The sequence below is a fragment of the Crocuta crocuta genome, unplaced genomic scaffold (genome assembly GCF_008692635.1).
Source record: "Crocuta crocuta isolate KB4526 unplaced genomic scaffold, BGI_CrCroc_1.0 scaffold367, whole genome shotgun sequence".
NCBI classification, from domain to species: Eukaryota; Metazoa; Chordata; class Mammalia; order Carnivora; family Hyaenidae; genus Crocuta; species Crocuta crocuta.
In genome coordinates this window covers 5,510,078-5,532,584 of record NW_027527936.1, presented here as the reverse complement: position 1 = coordinate 5,532,584, position 22,507 = coordinate 5,510,078, and the positions used below count along the sequence as shown (strand labels likewise).

At 41.7% G+C, this 22,507-nt stretch overlaps 2 pseudogenes; both read left to right on the top strand.

Annotated features, from left to right (window-relative positions):
• Window positions 1-2,851: 2,851 nt before the first annotated feature.
• On the top strand, window positions 2,852-18,784 carry LOC144221625 (zinc finger MIZ domain-containing protein 1 pseudogene; annotated as a pseudogene).
• Window positions 18,785-18,786: 2 nt separating this feature from the next.
• On the top strand, window positions 18,787-19,687 carry LOC144221624 (zinc finger MIZ domain-containing protein 1 pseudogene; annotated as a pseudogene).
• The last annotated feature ends 2,820 nt before the right edge of the window (window positions 19,688-22,507 follow it).

Sequence of the window (22,507 nt, the reverse complement as noted above, 5' to 3'; positions counted from 1 at the left end):
AAATGCCCTAGCCCAAGTCTTCCCGCCTCAGATCCCCCTCCCCCACCGTTCCCATTCTGGCTCCCGCTCCCCATCCTTTCCCTCCCGGACGCCAGCCCGCCTTACCTGCTCCTTCACCTCGGGCCCCGAGGGCCCGGTCCGCTCCTCCAGTAGCTGCCGCCCAGAAGGCGCTCGCCGGCGCGACGGCAAGGGCTGGGGTTGGGGCAGCTCCGCCGCCCGCTGAGCTCCATCCTNCGCACGCGCCAGCGAACGGTCGCGAGAGACGCGCTCGTGGCCTCCCCGCTTGGTGGGTAGAGCGGAAGGGGGCGGGGCCCTTGGCGCGCCTGTTGCGGCTGAGGACGCTCATTGATCCTTTCATTCATCCATTCATGAAATTGTGTGCCTGGCCAAGCTAAGTGCTAGGGATCCGAAAGTGAGTTAGAACTGATTAGTGTCTTCAAGGATCTAGGGGGAGTGAGAACAGGAACAAGGAGACTATGCAATTAATTAATAGAATACTATTATGCCTTTTTATTGATCACCCACCGACTGTCTTCACTTCGCACTTTGGATGCAGGTCTGCTCATTCTCGTGTTACAATAAGGACAAGGTGAAGTGGCATGCATCAGGTCACCCCATAAATCAGTTGACCAAACTAGACAGGATTCAAATGCTTGCTTTTTGTCCCTTTCCATGTTTCCTGCTGATGCTTCCAGAAAGTAAGATAAGGTATGGAAAGCCCTATTAAAGAGGAAGAAGTAATGGATTCTTTCGGGGAAGAAAAGTAGGACAAAAAGGCTTCTGGAACAATCCTCATGATTCCCCACTGACAATGAAGTCATGTTATAGCCCAGTCTAGCCTGGCCACAGCCAGTCCAGCTGTGGCCTGAGCAGCCCTGCCTGCATTTTCAGTGACTCATCTTCTCAGCAACGTGGCTTAAGTTCAGCCCTGTCTGGCCTCCTCCTTCTAACTTTAGCTGGTCTGCCACAATGTTGCATTTTTCCTCTTTGGTCTTGAACACCATTCTTTCCCAGAAGCTTTTCCTACAGGCTTCACCCATTTTTCCTGGGCCTCCTCCCTGAACCCTCTGTAAGAAGTAATAATAGCCAGCATTATAGAGTGCTTAGTGGATACCAGACACTGTATTCACACATACGCAAGCAAGAGGTAAGTTATATTATTTCCAGTTTACAATTGAGGAAACTGAGGCTCGAGTTGCATAACATGCTCAGTATGACTTAGGTCATAAGTGCAAAGCCAGAATTCAAACCAAGGTCTGTCAGATACCAGAACCTACACACAACCAAGTATACAGCCTATTATCAACCTGCCCCTGTATTCCCTCTTTCAGTTCCTCGCCATCATCCATCCAGTTTCCTCAGCCAGAAATTTGGAAGTCATCCTAGACTCTTCGCTTCCCTTCTGCCTCCACATCCAATTAATCAACAAGTCCTTGTTGCTTCTATAACCTATGTATCCATCTGTCTCCTAGTTTCATCCCACTGACACCACCTTAGCTCAAATCCTACCTTCTCTTACCTACTTGACTGAGAAAGCTTTCTAAACTAGTTCACCTATATCCGCTCCCTGTCTCTTCAAACCCATCCTCCAGAAAGCTTTTACAAGAATCTTTACATAAGATGATGTTACTCCTTCGTTTAAAACAGTTAAATGGAGGGGCACCTGGGTGGCTCAGTGGTTTAAGCATCTGACTCTTGATTTCAGTTCAGGTTATGATCTTACAGCTTTACAGTTTCAAGACCCACATCAGGCTTTTCCCTGGCAGCACGGAGCCTGCTTGGGATTCTCTCTCTCCTCTCTCTGCCCATCTCCCGGTTGCACTGGCTATCCCTCAAAATAAATAAATACACTTTTTAAAAAAAAATTTAATGTTTATTTGAGAGAGACAGAGTGTGAGCAGGGGAGGAGCAGAGAGAAGGGAAGACACAGAATCTGAAGCAGGCTCCAGGCTGCAAGCAGTTAGCACAGAGCCTAATGCAGGGCTCGAACTCACAAACTGCAAGATCATGACCCGAGCCGAAGTTGGAGACTTAACCAACTGAGCCACCCAAGTGCTCCAATAAATAAACTTAAAAAGGAGAGAGAGTTAAATGAATTTTCACAACCCTCAAGATGAAATGTAAACTTACTATAGTTGACAAGGCCATCCAAAATCTAGTTTCTGCCTGCCTCCCCTTCTCCTGTTAATCTGTGCTATACCAAGTATTTACAGTTGTACCGGCTGTCTATATTTACCTATATGTGCAGGATCTGCCACATTCTTGGTTACAAACAACAGAAACGAACACCACATCCTACACCTACGGGGAATTTATTAAAAGGCTATATAGAAGGGTTCACAGAATTGAACAGAGATTGAAGAAGCAGACTTATAAAATTGGCAGGAAACAAGAAGCCTCTACAAGCTGAAAGTCAGGAACAATTTCCAAACACTGCTGTCACCACCACTCCTGCACCATGACCAGACAATGTATTATGCTGCTACCACACATTCCTGCAAAAGGATTTTAACCTTTTCATAATTACATCACCATTCCAAATTCACTGTCTTGAGCAGAATCCACTGACTCAGCCTTGAGCCTGGTCCTTAGGGACCAGAAATTCATTCTAATTTTTCACCTTTCACTATAGGGACTAGGAAAATCAATGCAGACTCTAAGGTGGCTCTCAAGATCTGTCTCCTCCCCAGTATTTATGCTTTTGTGTGATCTCCTCCCCTTGAGTGTAGGTGGGACCCATGACTTACTTCTAACCAATAGACTATAGCAAAGGTGATAAGATGTCACTTTTCTGATTACCTTAAAGTATAGAAGAATCTGTCTTGCTAGCAGACTCACTCTCACTTTCCTAATGGCCTTGAAGGAGCAAGCTACATATTCTGAACTGCTTATAGAGAAGGACATGTGGCATGAATTTGCAGGTAACCTCTAGGAGCTAAGAGCCAAAGAGCCCAGAAACCAAACCAAAACAAACAAACAAAAAACGTCAAAGTGCTCCATCCTACAACCAAAGGAAATTAATTCTACTAACAACTGGAATGAGCTTGGAATTAGATCCTTTTCTCGTTGAGTCTCCATATGAGAACTCAGCCCAGCCATACCTAGACTCTTGATTTACAGAAACTGAGCTAGGCATGTGTTATTTCATATATTTTTTTAAAGTTTATTTATTATTGAGAGAGAGAGAAAGAGAGAGCAAGTTGGGGATGGTCAGAGAGAGAGGGAAACACAGAATCCGAAGCAGGCTCCAGGTTCTGAGCTGTCAGCACAGAGCCCAAGATGGGGCTTGAACACATGAACCGTGAGATCATGACTGGGCCGAAGTCAGACACTTAACTGACTGAGCTACCCAGACATCCCTAAGTATGTGTTATTTTAAACTGGTAAGTTTGTGGTAATTTATTGGACAGTAATAGAAAACAAATACAGCCAAATACTCACTTTCTTGGCCTCTGAGAAATTGACCAGAGATGACCAGATGATACAACCTGGCCTGAATCTACTCTTACCCCTGTGTTCCCCAACTTAATGAATGACAAACCATTTTTTTCAGTTGTTCAGGCCAAGACCTCAGAATGATCCTTGAGTATTTCTCACACACATCACACCCATTGCACTAGCAAATCCTATGCAAATTAAGAGGATATTACAAATATCTGGGAGAAGGGTGATGATGACAAATAGTAAAAGAGTAATAGTGGTGCAGGAAGAAAGTGAATGGATTTTAGAGAGACTCAAAAAGTAGAAAACAAGACCTACTGACTGTATCTGGGTAGAGAAAAAGAGACAAAATGAGAACATTTCCAAGTTTCTGGCTTGGGCAACTGAGGTAGGGAAGAGTGGAGAAGGAGAAATTTTAAAGTGATTATGATTGTTTTAGATGTGTTTGCTCTTAAGTGCTTATGAGATGGCTAAGTGAAAATGTCCAGTGAGTTATTGATTAAATTGACTTAGAGCTTAGAATTAAAGGCTGCCAGTATTTACATGTGTAGCTAATATAAACTGTTTCGTTATCTTAGAGTATAAATGTGATCACAACTCTTTTCTTTTTTCTAGTCACTCAGGCCCCTCATGTCCTATTATCAGGAAGTCTATTATCTCCTCTTTAATTATAATTATCTAAAAACTCCAAGGTTCTTTTATATTTCAAAAGATATGGCAGTTACCTATTGTTATATAACAAACCACCCCAAAATTTGTAGCTTAAAAAAAAAGCCATTTATTTTAGCTGACAATTGTGTGGGTTGACTGGGTGTCTGTTATGGTCTGAGCCAGTTTAGCTGATTACTTCCAGGTTTGCAAATGTATCTACAGTCGGCTGAGGATTGGCTGGTGGGTAGATTATCTAGAATGGCCTTTCTCACACATTTGGCAGTTGGCACGTAATTGGCCATAGTAACAGGAGAAACTAAGTCACATATCTCTCATCCTCTAGCGGCTAGCTTGAACCTCACATGGCAGCAATGGTAGGAGTCCCAAGAGCAGAGAAAAACAGCAAGCCTCAGTGTGAAAGCAACTTTTCAGGTCTTTCTTACTGTCATGTTGGCAATTGTGTCATTGCCAACGCAAGTCATAAATCACAAAGCAAGTCATTGCCAAACCAAGTCAGTGTGGGAAGGGACTAAAGTTTTACAGCAAGAGGGAGTAAATTCAGAGAGGGGAAGAATTTGTGACTATCTTTGAAATCCTACTCCAGGAAGATTAGGCCAACTTCCACAGTCAAGTCTAGCTACAATTAGATTAGTTCATTAGTATCATGGCTTCCTGGGACCATGTTATGGACTGAGTGTTTGTATTCCCCCCTCCAAATTCATATGTTGAAGCTCTAACCCTCCAGTTTGATTATATTTGGATGGGACCTCTAAGGAAGTAATTAAGGTTAAATGAAGTCATAAGGGTGGGGCCCTGATCCAATAGGATAATTATCCTCATGAGAAGAGACACCAGAGAGTGCTTGCTCTCCCTCACCTCAGGCATGCATGCACCACAGAAGGCCATGTAACTATATAGGGAGAAAGTGGCCATCTACAAGCAAATAAGAGAGCTCTCACCAGAAAGTGAATCAGCAGGAACTCTGGTCTTGGACTTCTAGCGTCTAGAATTGTAAGAAAATAAAATTTATGTTGATTAAGACACTCAGTCTATGGCATGTTGTTATGGCAACCCAAGCTGACCAATGCAGACCAGATAACAATGTCCTCCTCATCCAACAAATGTTTTTTGAGGGATGACAACTCCATTCCATTAGTGCCAAGCTTAGCCAAAGATACCCAGATCAGAGTTCCCACAAGGACTTGTGGGAATTTGTAAGCTTCACAGGAAGTTCAGGTCCCATACATAGTATCATTGTGTGCCCAAAAAAAGGCAGTTCTGGGACAAGTTTCCCAAGGAACCAACATTCTAGGGGCCATAAGCTTTCCTTCTCAAATACTCAAAATGCTCCCTTTCCATGGCAAAGGATTGCTTGCTAATCCTCCTAAGAGAAGATATACTCAGTGTTTCTAGCGGACTGGAGAATCTACACATATCCTCTTGGAGAAGACTGCTTTCAGTGGTACTGACATGCTCTACTCTTCCATGAAAGACTCCCAGGTGATTCAGAGGGGTCCATATTACTTCCAAGAGGCAGCTTCGAGGATTCTTTATTACAATAATGGCAAAAACAGATCTTGTTCCCCAATATCCATTCTCCTCCTTTTCTATTATTGAACACATGGCCACCTATAATAAAGACAAATTCCTCAGCCTTCTTTGTGGCTCATTCAGCCATGTGCCTAAGTTCTGACCATGAGATATGAGCATAAGACATGGGTGCAACTTTTGAATTATGCTATTAAAAGGAAAGCACTTGTATTCCCTTCTTTTTTCTCTTCTTTTATCCTGTTGCTTAGAAAGTGGTCAGGGTAGAAATCTATCTTGGACCACAAGGAAGGGATGAGAAAAAACATCCTAGGATGACAATGCAGCAGTGTAGAAAGTTCCAAGATGAACTCATGGAGCACAGCTGGCATCCTTGCCTTCTGTACTATTATGTAATAGACAAGTACACTTCTAACTTGTCTCAGTCACTGTAAATTTGGATGTGTGTTATATGTAACCAAACTTCCATTGTTATCACTTAATATGATAAGTTCTACTATCTGTTGTGTTAGAGAAGCTGATGGATCACAAATGTAATCTTGGGCAGCACACCACCTACAGATGTAGATTGAAGCCATATTAAATATGTTAGGCTAAACTTGGCCATAAGAAAGACAGGGGTCTCATGGAAATCCAAGAATAAAAGTGTAGCTGACATCAGGGAATTTGGAACTGGAAGAATTTTTCCAGAAACTTCAGCAGTAGGTGTTTAGGGCATTTTATTCTATGATTTGTCATTACCATGACTAAGTTTCCCTGTCATGAAAAGCACTGCTTTAATTCATATGTCTTTTTGCTCTTACTCCCAGAATCAACGAGCTTATTTATCCTTTGTTCCCTATCATTTTTCTTATATCATCACTTATGCCTCCCAATATTTTCTACTTAGCCAAAATTTTGTCTTGATCATGGCCTCTTCTCTACTAACTGGCCTCTCTGTGCAATTTTAAAATAATCATTTCCTGCTTCTAATGCCTGATCCATTCCCTACTTCCTAATTCAATTGCCTAAGGTTGAGAAGCTAGTGGCCAAGCTTTACCTGTTGAGTTACTTTATAACTATTGGATAACCTACACATTAATAGTCAGGGGTACCTTTGTGCTTTCTGTCCAATCAGCAATGTCTAGGAATTGGGAAGATGTGTCTTGTGGCACAGAATATGACTGCCCAGGGCTAACCCTCAAAAGAGGTATGAGAAGGATAATTTTCCATAAAGAGGAATGGTAAACTTATCTGGAGTTATGAGTAACATGTCTTGGACAGATATACTGGAGGGGAGTAAAAGTGGAGACCAAAAACCACGTAGGAGTCTATTAGAAAAGAATAAATAAAAGTGATCAGATACTTGTCACAGTTTTATAGTAGTAGAGCTAGAGAGGAAGGGACTTAAGAGAGTCTGAAGAAGTATTAAAGATGTAGAATCAGGGGCGCCTGGGTGGCTTAGTCGGTTAAGCGTCCGACTTTCACTTAGGTCATGATCTCACGGTTCGTGGGTTCGAGCCCCACGTCGGGCTGTGTGCTGACTGCCAGCTCAGAGCCTGGAGCCTGTTTCAGTCTGTGACTCCCTTTCTCTCTGACCCTCCCCTGCTCACGCTGTCTCTCTCTCTCTCTCTCTCTCTCCTAGAAATAAAAAAAAACATTAAAAAATTAAAAAAAAAAAAGATGTAGAATCACAGGACTTGAGGAATAGCCAGAAAGGGGAAATAAAATGGGATGAGTCAGGGATGATTTTCAAGATTCTACTTTATTTTCTTTTTTATTCTGTATTTTATTTTTGAGAGAGAGACAGAGAGACAAAGTGTGAGTGGGGGAGGAACAGAGAGAGAGGGATACACAGAATCTGAAGCAGGCTCCAGGCTCTGAGCTGTCAGCACAGAGCCCAACATGGGGCCTGAACTCACCAACCACAAGACCATAACCTGAGCTGAAGTTGGGTGGACATTCAACCAACTGAGCCACCCAGGCGCCCTGCAAGATTCTACTTTATTTTTTTTTTTTATGTTTTATTTATTTCTAGGAGAGAGAGAGAGACAGCGTGAGCAGGGGAGGGTCAGAGAGAGAGGGAGTCACAGACCGAAAGAGGCTCCAGGCTCTGAGCTGGCAGTCAGCACAGAGCCCGACGCGGGGCTCGAACCCACAACCGCGAGATCATGACCTAAGCGAAAGTCGGACGCTTAACCGACTAAGCCACCCAGGTGCCCCAAGATTCTACTTTAAATAACCAGGTAGATGGTGATGTCTTTCATTGTCCTAGAAAATACTGAAGGAAGAGCAAGTTTCACAATTTTATTCACTCATTTATTCACAAACTCAACAAGTATTTGCTTCATCTTGGATAGAAGTGAAACCTTGAGCAAATGCACTCACCGGATGTTATAAAGAAGTACAATTTTGGAACATGTTGATTTTTCATCATCATGAGATATACTGGATAGATAAATAGGTCTAAAGTTCAGGGAACACTCTCAACCAGCTATATATGTGACAGAATGAAAATTACTGAGGCACCTGGGTGGCTCAGTCAGTTGGGTGTCTGACTTCAACTCAAGTCATGATCTCACAGCCCGTGAGTTCGAGCCCCGCACCTGGCTCAGTGCTAACAGCTCAGAGCCCAGAGCCTGCTTCAGATTCTGTGTCTTCCTCTCTCTCTCTCTATCTCTCTCTGACCCTCCCCAGCTCGTGCTCTGTCTGTCTCTCTCAAAAATAAATAAACATTAAAAAAAATTTTTTTAAAGGAATGAAAATTGCCAGCAAGCAAATGCTCACAAACTTCTCTCCCACCCCCAAGTCTTCCCCTGAGAGTTCTATGGATGCCAGATTACTCTTTCGGACTTTGGGAATGCAGAATAAGGAGAATGAGAAATAATCATTTAAGGGATAAAAGAAGTAGAATTTAGTTCAAGGGGCTAAGTTGATCTACTTAAAGAGATATAAGAAGGGAAAAAAGGGATAAAGGTAGAAGACAGGAGGTAAGGAAGCAAAGAGAAAAAAAGAAAACTGTGTGGGAGGCTGGGAGTATTTGTTTTGTGGTGTGTGAGGGAAGTGGGTAAGAGAGGAAGAGGGGCTGTAATGAGTATTGCTACAAATCCTCTTCTCAGTTCCCAAGCAATGCCTGTAAAGGACTTGCGTCATTTTGAAGTTACTTTTGACTGCTGAACTATGTACTTCCCTAAATATGATTCCATGCAGATATTGAGCCCTGTTGCCCTCCTGCATTGATTGAGGGTTACATATAAATATGAAGTTGTGGCAATATGTATGTGTATACATAAATATATGTAAGTTTATAAATATGTATGCATACATGTGAAAAGTTAGTTAAGGAAATGAGGAAGCCTGCAACTTCTAAAGCATCTGAAACTCACATGCTCCATCATTATAAACAAATGGCAGCTTGAGGCTAAAATAAGTAAGCATTATAATTTCAGAATATAATATTAATGTTATAGTCTGTGGCAATGTGAAATAATAATATAACTAATACGGGGCGCCTGGGTGGCTTAGTCGGTTAAGCGTCCGACTTTCGCTTAGGTCATGATCTCGCGGTTCGTGGGTTCGGGCCCCACGTCGGGCTCTGTGCCCTGTGCTGACTGCCAGCTCAGAGCCTGGAGCCTGTTTCAGTCTGTGACTCCCTCTCTCTCTGACCCTCCCCTGCTCACGCTGTCTCTCTCTCTCTCTCTCTCCTAGAAATAAATAAAACATTTAAAAAAAATTTTTTTTAAAATAATATAACTAATAGATGTTGGGAAATAGGAGAGGTTTAAAAAAAGCAGATTTCTTGGGTGCCTGGGTGGCTCATTTGGTTAAGCATCCGACTTTGGCGTAGGTCATGATCTCACGGTCTGTGAGTTGGAGCCCTGTGTGTGGCTCTGTGCTGATGGCTTGGAGCCTGGAGCCTGCTTCGGAATCTGTGTCTCACTATCTCTCTGTTCCTCCTCACTCGCACCGTCTCTCTCTCTCTCAAAAATAAAGGTTAAAAAATGTTTTTAATACAAATTAAAAATATAAGACTAAAAAAATTAAATAAAATCTTAAAAGAAAAGAAATTATATAATAAAGATAAAATAATATCTATTCTATAACAATAAAGATAAAAAGGTTGTCATCTTAAAACAAAACAAAACCAAACAAAATTCTTGACTACTCAAAGCGGAAAGAAATTTGGAGATAATCAGAAGCAGGGTTATTCCAAGTGTGGTCCTCAGAGATGAGCCAGTTGGCAAACTGTTATTGGTCTATAGAGTGATAAGTAAAGAAACTGAGAGCAATCTCTCAAAAAACATAACAATTTGGCAGAGTAATTTTATGTCTGTGAATCTAATTGTAAGAAATTTTGTCTGTTTTATTTCATTTGTTTCTAGTTTTTTCCTTTTTTTACTGAGATAGGATTGACATATGTTAATTTCAAATGTACAAGGTAATGTTTTAATATTTGTATAAATTTCAAAGCGATCATCATAGTCTGCATTCATCTCCATACATGGTTACAAAATTTGTTTCCTTGTGATGAGGACTTTTTAAAGATCTACTCACTTAGCAATTATCAAATATGTAGTACATTATTAACTATAGTCACATGCTGTACATTATATTCCCTCAATTTATTTTATAACTAGAAATGTATGCCTTTTTTTAAGGCTTATTTATTTTTTTGAGAGAGAGAGACAGAGCATGAGCAGGGGGAGGGCAGAGAGAGAAGACACAGAATCTGAAGTAGGTTCCAGGCACTGAGCTGTCAGCACAGAGCCCGATGCGGGGCTTGAACCCATGAACTGCAAGGTCATGACCTGAGCCAAAGTGGACGCTTAACCAACTGAAACACCCAGGCACCCCAGGAAATTTATGCCTTTTGATTCACTTCACTGATTTTGTCAATCTCCTGCCTCTAGCAACTACCAATCTGTTCTATCTATGAACTCAGTTTTTTGGCTGGCTTTTAGTTTGTTTTTAGGTTCCACATATCCATAAAATCACATGGCATTTGTCTCTCTTTCTCTTATTTTACTTAGCATAATGTCCTCAAGATCCATCCATGTTACTGCAGATGACAAGATTTCATTTTTTTTTTTAAGTATAACTGGGGGTGCCTAGGTGGCTCAGTTGATTAAACATCCAACTTTTGATTTAGACTAAGGTCTTGATTTTGCAGTTTGGGCTTCACACTGGACATAGAGCTTGCTTAAGATTCTCTTTCGCTCTCCCTCTGCCCCTCCTCCATTTGTGCTTGCAGACTCTCACTCTCTCTCTCAAATAATTAATTAATTAAGTAATTAATTAAAATAAAATACGGTTTTATAATATTCCATAATATATACACATCACATCTTCTTTATCCATTTATCTGTTGTCAGTGAACACTTAGATTGTTTCCATGTCTTGGCTATTATAAATAACACTACAGTGAACATGGGGGTACCTACATCTTTTCATATTACTGTTCCTATTTTCTTTAGATAAATACCTGGATGTGGAATTACTGGATTATATGATAGTTCCATTTTTTATTTTTTGAGGAATCTTCATACTGTTTTCCACAGCAGTTGTTTTTCAAGTTGTTTTATTGTATTGTATGTGTTGTACAAAAATATCAGCCTATGCAATTAAAAAAATATTTTAAGTCTCAGAGTTGAGAAGCACTGACCTAGGGCAGCTACATTACCTGGAAATTTATTACAAGTGTAAATTTATTGGGGTGCCTGGGTGGCTCAGTCAGTTGAGCATCCATCTCTTGATTTTGGCTCAGGTCATGATCTCACAGAAGTTATGATCTCCGCACTGACAGTGTGGAGCCTCCTTGGGATTCTCTCTCTCTCCTTCTCTGTCTGCCTCTTCCCTGCTCAAACCTTGTCTCTCGACATAAATAAATAAACTTAAAAAAAAAAAAAAGAAAGAAATGCAAATTTGACTTTTTCTTATTTTAGGTTTTGTGCTAAGTAGGGCCCTCTGAGAAAATAACTGAGCTAATTTTATGGTTGAATAGATGTTAGTCTGGTGAATATCTCCAGAGCTCAGCCTCTTTCTTTATATTTTACTATGTTACCTTTATTTGTTCCTTAATTCATTCATCCAGCAAATATTAAGAGAATGCCTACTATATGTCAGGCCTTATTTCTGTTGAGCAAGTTAAGATGAATATGATTCTTAGCTCCAATGAATTTAAAGTTTAAGGTGGACTTCAACTTTTATAGGGGTTTACGTCTGTCTCGAATTTCTATTAAGTTCTGCTTTCTTTTCTTCCATTGTTGTATAGTACCAGACAGCTTTGACAGCTGTTGCATTATAGACTTTTTCAAGTTGAGTAAACCTCTCTATGCAACGATAGGATCTTCTTCTTACCACAATTTCCTTAGGTAATCTCATACATCTCTATGACAAAATACTATTTATATCCCATTGACTTTCAAATTTATAACTTTAGTTCAGATTTCTTTAGTATTGTTATTTTTTATTATTTTCCGTAATTCAATATTCTTTCACGTACTCAAGAATATCACTCCAGAAATGCTGCCCTTTCTCTTTCATATCATAATTTTCCCTTTCTGTTCTGGATCATTCTTTCAGTGTACTTAAAGTTTCTCTTGTCCTAGCTTCTACCATCTGCTACTCCTAATAATTTTTGCTCCTCTTTACAGCAAAATTTCTAAGAATATTTGTCTGTTATATACTATATCTAATCCCACTCCTCCACCCTATTTTTAGAAGTCTTTTTATTATTAAATTTACAAACATGGGGCAGCTGAGTGGCTCAGTTGATTAAGCGTCCAACTCTTGATTTTGGCTCAGGTCATGATCTCATGGTTTGTGGGTTCTAGCCCCACATTGGGACTCTTTGCTGGCAGTGCAAAGCCTACTTGGGATGGGATTCTCTCTCTCTCTCTCTCTTCCCCTTCCCTGCTTATGCATGTACTCTTTATCTCTCAACATAAATAAATAAGCTTAAAAAAAAAAACTTTCCTGGGGCGCCTGGGTGGCTCAGTGGGTGAAGCGTCCTACTTCAGCTCAGGTCATGATCTCACCATTCCTGGGTTCGAGCCCCGCGTCAGGCTCTGTTCTGACAGCTAGCTCAGAGCCTGGAGCCTGTTTCAGATTCTGTGTCTCCCTCTCTCTCTGACCCTCCCCTGCTCACGCTGTCTCTCTCTCTCTCTCTCTCTCAGAAATAAATAAAACATTTTTTAAAAATTAAAAAAAAAACTTTCCTACCACCACTCTACCAAAACTTCTCTGGTCAAATATTCACCATGCTGTTAAACTCTAAGATCAATTTTCGTCTTAGTTGGTTTCTCAGTTGCATTTTATATATTTGCTCATGCCCTAGTTCTTTTGTTTTCACAGAAAATTATAAAACAACACACCCCAAGTACCATTACACCCAGGTTGTATAACTATCAACATTTTGTCATTCTTGTTTATTTGTGCTCCATACTTTTCCCCCACTCTGGAGTATTTAAAGGAAATCCTAGACAGTATATAATTTCAATATATTTATGTACAGATAAGGACTTTTACAACATAACCATATTGCATTTTCACACTTAACAAATTTAATAATAATTTCTTAATATCATCTAATACCCAATCTGTGTTCAATTTCCCCCTTTTGTCAAAAAAATCTTTTTGCAGTTGTTTTGAAAATTCTTTCCAAGCAACATCTATATGATGATGATTGATACATCTCTTAAGTCTCCTTTAATATAAAACAGTTTCCCCCTACCCCATTTTTATGCCATTTATTTGCTGAAGAAACCAGTTATTTGTCCTATAGAATTTCCCACATTCTACATTTAGCTGACTGGATCTTTGTAGTGTCATTTATATATTCCTCTATCTCTAGTGTTTCCCTGTAAATTGGTAGTTACATCTGGAGGTTTAATGAGATTCAGTTTTATTTTTCTTGTCAAGAATACTTTGTAAGTGGTGCTGTGTAATCTTCACTGCATCCTATGAGGAGACACATAATAAATTGTGGTCCTACTTGCAGTGATGATAATAAGACTGATGAATTTGATCTATCCACTATAGATTTTCCCATTAACTATTCACCTAATGGTTTAGGAGACAATGAGAATCATTAGGGAATCTAAGTCTAATATTTCATTTTATGGAAAAGCCAATATATGTGCCTGATTCTCTTTATTCACCAATTTTCAGAATAATGGACTACCTTGCTATCTCCAAAGGAGACCAGTGCATATTGGAAGATTTTAGTGGTTAGTTATGGGCTCATAGTTTCAATCCATGTTAGTCATAATTCTTAGTGTTTAAATTACCCCTCTTTTTGGCCAGTGGGAGATCATTTACATTGGCTCCTGTATCTTTTCATTCTTTTGACAATCCCCAGTAGTGTTTGGTAGTCTTCTTGCTTTCTGGAAAAAAGGACATCCCATGATAATCTTGCACATTTCTTGCATCAAACCTGGAATCAGTCCATTCCCTCCTTCTTGTTATATTTTTTCACCTAACTAACACCTGAAAAATGACACTTTTATCTATCTACTTGCATAAGCCAAAAATCTGGAAGTCATCCTTGATGTCACTGACTTCCTTAACCTCTCCATGCAATCACCAAAGCCTCTTGCGTCTATGTAGGGAAAAAAAATCTAAAATTATTCATATCTTATCTCTACTGCTATCTCTTTAGTCCAGGCCTTTATCATCTTTCATTTGTACAACTGAAACAGCAAAAGAAATTTGAAATAATTAGGTTACCTGCTTCTATTGCCCCTTCCAATCTGTTCTGCAACCAGCACTGGCTTTTTGAAAATGTAAGTCAAGGGGCTTATTTTACTGCAGCACATGTTTTTTTGTGGTTTATTATTACATATTTTTAGAGGGAGAAAGAGAGCACAAATGGGGAGAGGGGCAGAAGGATAGAGAGAGAGAATCTCAAGCAGGCTCCACACCCAGCACAGAGCCCAATGTGAGGCTTGATCCCACAACCCTGAGATCATGGCCTGAGCAGAAATCAAGAACTGGATGCTCAACCGACTGAGCCACCCAGGTGCCGTACAGCATATATTTTGACAATTTCTCTTTCTAAAAATTTTATTGAATATGGGCACCTGGGTGGCTCAGTCAGTTAAGCGTCCCACTCGTGACTTTGGCTCGATTCATGATCTCTCAGTTACATGGTTTCAAGCCCCAGATCAGGCTCTGTGCTGACAGCATGGAGTTTGCTTGGGATTCTCCCTCTCTCTGTCCTTCCTCTGTTCACACTCTCTCTGTCTCTCTCAAAATAAATAAATAAACTTTAAAAATAAATAAATAAATAAAATTTTCCTTGAATTTGAACCATGAATAAATAAACTCCACTTTGTGACAAATCCCTAGACCAAAAGCTAACGGGGTCAATGGTCCTGATAATGTTCTATTTATCTGGCTGGGTGATAAATTTGCTGGGGTTTATTTTATTAAGCTTCCAATTTACATACATGTTACATACATTACTTTGCATGTATCTGTGCAAGATACATTTATAGCTCACTAAATATCCATATGATCCCCTACATTTCCCATCATTCTTTGCAGTTAGGTGGGATCATGTGACAGAACTGACCAATGAGCTAGGAAAGGAATAGAGATATGTAAATTTCAAATCAATATGTAAAAGAGAGTATAAATTTGCCATGTTCTCCCTTCCCAATAGGTGACTGCAGAGACTCATTGGAAACATGGAATTGTTATCACATGCAAGACAGCTAACCTTTTGAGTCAGACTGAAATCATCAGAATGAGGAAGAAACAAACCTTTGTTTTTGTAAGCCATTAAGATTTTAGGGTTACTCTCTAGCCAAAAGTGCCCTGACAAAACAGTGTCTAATAGTGTATAATTTTCAAAAAACAAAAACATTTTTTCAGATAGGATCATATTGATGGATAAACTAGAGCTGAGAAAGCCACAGCCCAGAGCATGCACAGAAAAGTCTAAAATGGAGGTGGAAGGGTGTCTGGGTGACTCAGTCGATTGAGCATTCAACTTCGGCTGAGGTTATGATCTCACAGTATGTGAGTTCAAGTCCCCTTTTGGGCTCTGTGCTGACAGCTCAGAGCCTGGAGCCTGCTTCGTATTCTGTGTCTCCCTCTCTCTCTGTTCATGCCCTGTCTCTCTCTCTCTCAAAAATATATAAACATTAAAACAAATTTTGTAATGGAGGTAGAAATCAACTGTGAGACAAAGAATTTCAAAATTGGATTGAGCTATAGCAAAGAGCATCGAGAAGGAAAACAGAGATAAAGATATTAATTGAAGCACCAGGCAATTGAAGTTTTTTAAAAAATTTAAGATAGGGGGCGCCTGGGTGGCTTAGTCGGTTAAGCGTCCGACTTTTGCTTAGGTCATGATCTCGTGGTTTGTGGGTTCAAGCCCCTCGTCGGGCTCTGTGCTGACTGCCAGCTCGGAGCCCAGAGCCTGCTTCAGATTCTGTGTCTCCCTCTCTCTCTGACCCTCCCCTGCTCACGCTGTCTCTCTCTCCTAGAAATAAATAAAACATTAAAAAAATAATAAAAATAAATTAAATGAATAAAATAAAATAAAAAATTTAAGATAGTAATGGAAACACTCTCTGTAGAACACCGGCGCTATTTAGCATCTTGTCTCTCTCCACAGGCAGTCACTAGTTCCCTTGTTACTTCAAAATACATCCTGAGAATAAATGGAAGAATCTCCATAGGAGAGTTCATACCCTAGACTCTTTATTTTGGTATTTGGGTGAGGGAAGTCTTGTTAGCTAACTCTCTCCCCATTTTAATTATATATTTTCCTCAGAAAATAAACTCTGGCATCAAACTTTTTATCATCTTTACTTTCATATATGTAATAATTCAGAAACTTGATCTTCCATGTAAATACTTAATATATATATATAATTGAATACAAGTGTGTATTGCAGAAAAAAATTATGAAGGAATCCAAAAAGAAAGAGACAGTTATGAGAAGAAACAATTGACTAATATAATGAAAATAAATACCAAGATTTACTTGTACAGTAGGCCTAAAATGAATTGTTCAAATTAGAATAAGAAGTCAAAAGTTAAAATGAAATTAATTCTACTTAAATGACACTTGTTTATGAAGATGAAAGATCTTATTGAGTGTCCGACTCTTGATCCCAGGTCATGATCCCAGGATTGTGGGATGGAGCCCTGTGTCAGGCTCTGTGCTGAACATGGAGCCTGCTTCAGATTCTCTCTCTCTCCCCTCCCTCAGCCCCTCTCCCCTATTTGCACTTGCTCTCTCTCTCTAAAATAAAAAATAATAAAAAAGATTTAAAGGTATGGTAAAGAAAATATAAGTTTCTTAACAAGAAAAAAAGAAGGGCTATTAGACTCTCCAGAAAAATAAAAAGCCATAGTTGAAAGATGAAGCAAATTTAAAATGTGGCCTATATTTTAGCAATCAATGGCAAATGGGGTAAGAAAGTCCAAATTTAGTCCAGATACTTCTACTTTTGTCATTAAAGTTTTATAATTTTTAGGTTAGATTTTTAAAAATCCTAATGGACTTGGGAACATCTTTGTAAACTTCAGCCATTATTAACTATGCTAGTCTCAAATCTGGTTCTTAGCCTTCCTCTACTTTGCTCTATCTTGCAGAAGATTGGCTTATGTGAATTATATATCTAAAGTTCCCTAGCCTGGCTACTTTTGGTTAGTGGGAAGGATGTTGAAGAATCTCTGCTACAGGAAGCATCACATAGTCTGTGACTTTTCCATAATTCTAGGTCTCACCAGCATCCCTTCCTCCCTCCTCAGCTCCTACAGGGCAGTCCTTGCCTATATGGTTTCAGTTCCCACTGAGTTGTCCCAGGTTATGGGATCTATTAACACCACCTACTCCTCTCACTCTCCAGCCCTAGAGGTTGTAGAGATTTCTTGTTGTTGCTAACTTCTGAGTTGCTTTCCCATCCCTGTTTCACTAATATATTTTTAAGTAGCTCCCTGTAGTAAATTCCTTCTATTTAACTGCTGGCATGGGCTCTGTTTCTCTGACTGAACCTTAACAGATAGAATTAATCTAAATACTATATATAAATCATAAGAATTAATGTTACTCAATCATCCATCAAAGGACAAGAAAAGTGAGCACCAAACTAAAGAGTTTCCAGACCAGTGAGTTAGATAAGAATTTTACCACACAGGCTTATATATAAAAATAAAATAAAATATTTATATAAAATATATAAATACAAAATAAAATAGTTTTTATATACGGAATTCCAAAGGGAATTTCCCCTAATATGAATAATTCTTCCTCAGTATTCAGTATCCCAGTTCTACAGCTATCTATTGAATGTCTGTTCATGCTATGCCTGAGGGAGACACAAAAATAATCTAGACATGATACTTGTTCCCAAGGACTTCAGAGTCTAGTGTAAAAAATAAAACATGTACAATTGATTAGAAATAGGCAACACCTGTTCTATGAGAATTCAAAGGAAGAAAAGACCAATTTGTGCTGAAATTTCAGGAAGAACCTAAAGAAGGAAATGTTGTCAATTGTGCTCTCTCTCAGCAAAGTGGCTGAGCCTACGGTCTTCATGAGCACGTGACCCTGCCATCCTCCTGGTGTGAGGAGCTCTGCTGCCTGCTGCAGCTCTCACATCAGAAGAGCCATCAGAGTGATCTCCCCACCCCACGAAACTCCCCATGCAGCCATCTCTCAACTCCATGAGCTCCATGAATCCTACTCTGTCACACAGTGATGGGTCATTCCCCTATGGCTCTGCTCCTTGACAGCAGAACACCAACCAGTCTCCAGGTTCCCTCTCTGTGGTCACCGTAGTTTGAGGAGTAACCAACACATCCCAGAGCCAGCTCCTTGGGAACCCTGTGGCCAATACTAACAACCCCATGAATCCAGGCAACAATCCCACAGCATCAGGCATAACCACCAACAACCCCAGCCTCAACTCCCCTGATTTGCTGGGCAGCAGCAGTAGCAGTTCTTGGCCAAGGCCAGGCCCACTCAGCCCTACATCCACAGAGCATGCATAGCTGGCCCAAAAACCCCAGCCACAGGGGCTTCGGGGCCAATTACCTCATGGGTCCTAATCCCTCTGCAGACATGGGCACCCTGCAGCACACCAGGCCACCCACTGACTTCACTCAGCCAGAGGCCAATCCCAATCAAGTCAGACCTACACATTAAAGATGTGTCTCAGCCAGATTATCATACCCAACATCTTGGAAATAATCGCAGCCCTGGGCCCAGCAGATCTCCCTACCCACTCCTGCCTCCACCTGGGGTATGGGGGCTGAGGGGAGGGCGCCAATTCCAATGATTACAACAACCAAAGCAAGAACTACCAAGGCCATGGCAACTTTGACTTCCCCCATGGAAACCTTGGCCAGATGTCTATGAACGACTTCATGTATAGGCCCCACCACAGCTTTCCCACTCCCCAGACATGTCCAACAACATGGCCACCCTCAAAAACCCCTCAGTCACCCTGTGCAGGAAGCTATGCTGCAAGCTGACAGTTCTGACCAGCCCCATCCCTCCATACAATAAGGTTTGCACGTCCCATACCCCAGCAACCTGTAAAATCCTCTATTACATCATACTGGGGCTCCTCCTTCTCTTTCCCAATTTCCCCTGCAACCACCACGGGGTGCTCCCAGGAACCATCCATACAGTGACCTTACCTTTAACCCCTTCCCAGCTTTGGAGGATCAGGCTGGAGCTCATGGAATATCCGACGTGAGGACATGCTAGAGCCATCCTGGATCTCCTTCCAGAACTCACAAACCTTTTTTTTTTTTTTAATGCTTATTTATTTGTGAGAGGTAGAGAGACAGAGTATGAGCAGGGGAGGGGCAGAGAGAGAGGGAGACACAATCCAAAGCAGGCTCCAGGCTCTGAGCTGTCAGCACAGAGCTAGATACAGGGTTTGAACCCCGGAACAACGAGATCATGACCTGAGCTGAAGTTGGACACTCAACTGACTGAGCCACCTAGGTGCCCCCAGAACTCACAAATCCTGATAAGCTTCTCTTATATCTGGATCCCCCTGGCATATGAAGCAATAGTAACTATGGTCTCCTTTTCTGAGGACAACTGAAGCCCACTCCTCCATTGGGGCCATCCCTCCGCACTCCACCTCCTTCCCCATCTGTCCCACACACACTTTACCACTGGGATCCCATCCCCCCAGACCACCCCTGCTGCGGCCTTCTTGGAGCAGAGGGGTGGGAGGGTGCCCTGGGAAGGCTGTGTGGGTCTGGTGCCTGTGCCCAGAGCATGCTCTGAAGATGACCCTCACAGTGAAGAAGTGGCCCAGTGAGAGGACACTCACTGACGAAGCCTTCCTGGTCCCTCTGTATGGGCTGATTCCAAACTATCCTCCAGTGCCCCCGAGGTTCTTCCAGTTTCTAAACTGTAACCCTGCCTCCCTACTTCCTGGTCCGGAGCCTTCTTCAAGTGACTGAGCCTGAGGAAAGGCACTCTAAGACCCAGGCAGGCCTTGAGCCTTAGAACAGTTAAAACAGCCCACCCATCACCACAAATACCCATCACAGAAAAGCACAAATCTCTGACAAAGAGAACTCCCTCAGGGGTCAAGTTCGTAGGTTTGACCTCTGACTTCTAAGCCAAACACTCTCACAGAAAGCAGAAAAAAAAAAATCAAGATTCTGTGTTTGAGAGAGGGTGTGCCACTCCTCTGGTGGGAAAGGGGGTCAAGGCCTCCTCAGAGCCAGGACAGTGCACCTGGCCCCATAACTTCTAGACTCAGGCAGGGCTGGCCTGGGGGCTCAGAGAGAGAGGTTACCTAGCCAAAATTATTGTGCCTTTAGTTGGGGGGCAGAGGGATGCTGCCAGCCAGAGTCAGATAGGAACAGCAACTTATAACTTTGCTCCAAATCACTACCTGTTTTTAAATAACAGTTTAGGGTCACCTGGGTGGCTCAGTTGATTAAGAGCCCAACTCTTATACTACATGGCAGTGAGAAAGAATGAAATCTGGCCATGTGTAGCAACATGGATGGACCTTGAGGGTGTCATGCTGAGCGAAATAAGTCAGGCAGAGAAGGACAAATACCATATGTTTGCGTGTATAGGAGGATTAGGAGGAACTTAACGGAGGACCGTGGGGGAGAAGAAGGGGGTAAATAGTGGGGGAGAGGGAGAGAGGCAAACCATGAGAGACTCTTGAATGCTGAGAACAAACTGAGGACTGATGGGTTTGGGGGGGAGGGGGGAGATGGGCATGGAGGAGGGCACTTGTGGGGATGAGCACTGGGTGTTATATGGAAACCAACTTGACAATAAACTATTTGGGTTTTTTTGTTTTTTTTTAAATTTTTTAAATGTTTTATTCTAGGAGAGAGAGAGACAGCATGAGCAGGGGAGGGTCAGAGAGAGAGGGAGACACAGACTCCGAAGCAGGCTCCAGGCTCTGAGCTGGCTGTCAGCACAGAGCCTGATGCGGGGCTTGAACCCACGAACCGTGAGATCATGACCTAAGCGAAAGTTGGACACTTAACTGACTAAGCCACCCAGGTGCCCCTTTAAACTATTTGTAAAAAAAAAAAAAAAAAGAGTCCAACTCTTGATTTCAGCCCAGGTTATGATCTCACAGTTCAACGGTTCAAGCCTCTCGTCAGGATCTGAGCTGACAGCACGAAGCCTGCTTGAGATTCTCTCTCTTCTCTCTTTCCCTCTCTCTGTCCCTCCCCTGCTTGCACTCTTTCTCTCTTTCTCTCTCAAAATAAATAAACTTAAAGAAATGACAATTTAATTAAGCTATAAAATCATCTGTGAAAAGGGACAGCAGACTTGAATGACAAGTAAACCATTTCTCTCCATGAACCCTGTTTCTTTCTTCCTACTTCCACTCACCTCTCCCAGACTGTTAATGGAACACCTGCTTCCCTCTGTCTCAGTTCTGCTTTGACCACCCTGACAGCCGGTTGGGCCAGTGACTAAGCAGGGGAGACTCGGGCACCTGTGCAGGCTTGGCAGCAGGTGTCTCTCTGGCCTGGATATCCCATCTGTCCCTGTGCTCAAGGATGCCCCAGCTGCACCCTGGCCTGTCACAAGTGCCAGGATGTGCCTTGCCAGCATCATGTGGTATTTCTGTACTGGACTTGGCTGCCGACCCCTCCTTCCCTCTGTGTCCCTCTGCCCTGCAAAGCTGCCCACACTCCTGCTCGCTGGAGCAGAAGTAGCCCCTTGCTTTTCCCTCCACTGCTTCGCTCCATCAGGCTTACTGCTCTCTGAGTCTCCTGGGTAGCTTGTGGGGTGTCTGTTTTGTTTTGGGATCTCTGTGTCCCACTAAGCTTCATGGCCTGTGATGCTACAGGACAGTCAAGTCACTTGGGTCACGTCCATGAATTCATTGCGCCCCTCCCTGCTGCTGCCTGAGGTCTCCTGCTTTCTGTTCACTGTCCATGTTCTCAACCTCTTGTCTACCCCTGTGGTGGGTGGTCCCAGCACTCTTCTGGATTTGACAGGAATAGTGGCCTCAGCTGTTGATTTCTAGTCACTGTATCAGACAGCTGGCACAAGGTTTTCTGTAGGATAGCTGTCATTGTCCCCGCCCCCTTTTCCTTTGTTGAGGTGTTTTCAAACAGCGTGGTGTTCAGTATTCAAATCAATTATTTTAAAAATTGCTTTTGTAAATATCTTTATGAATATTTTAGCATTGTCTTTGATAATATTCAACATTTTCATGACCTGGTTATAGCCTTTGCTGGTATTTTAAAAATGCCTTGACTCAAAAAGACTGAGTCCTTTTTTAGAAAAACAACAAATAAAAACAAAAAAGCAACCAGAGCCATTTGTACAGATGAAGGGACAAAGTACATGGGTGGTTGTACCATGAGATAGATCAGGCTGCCCTCTGTTTAGAGCCATCCTCAGTTGGCTGGC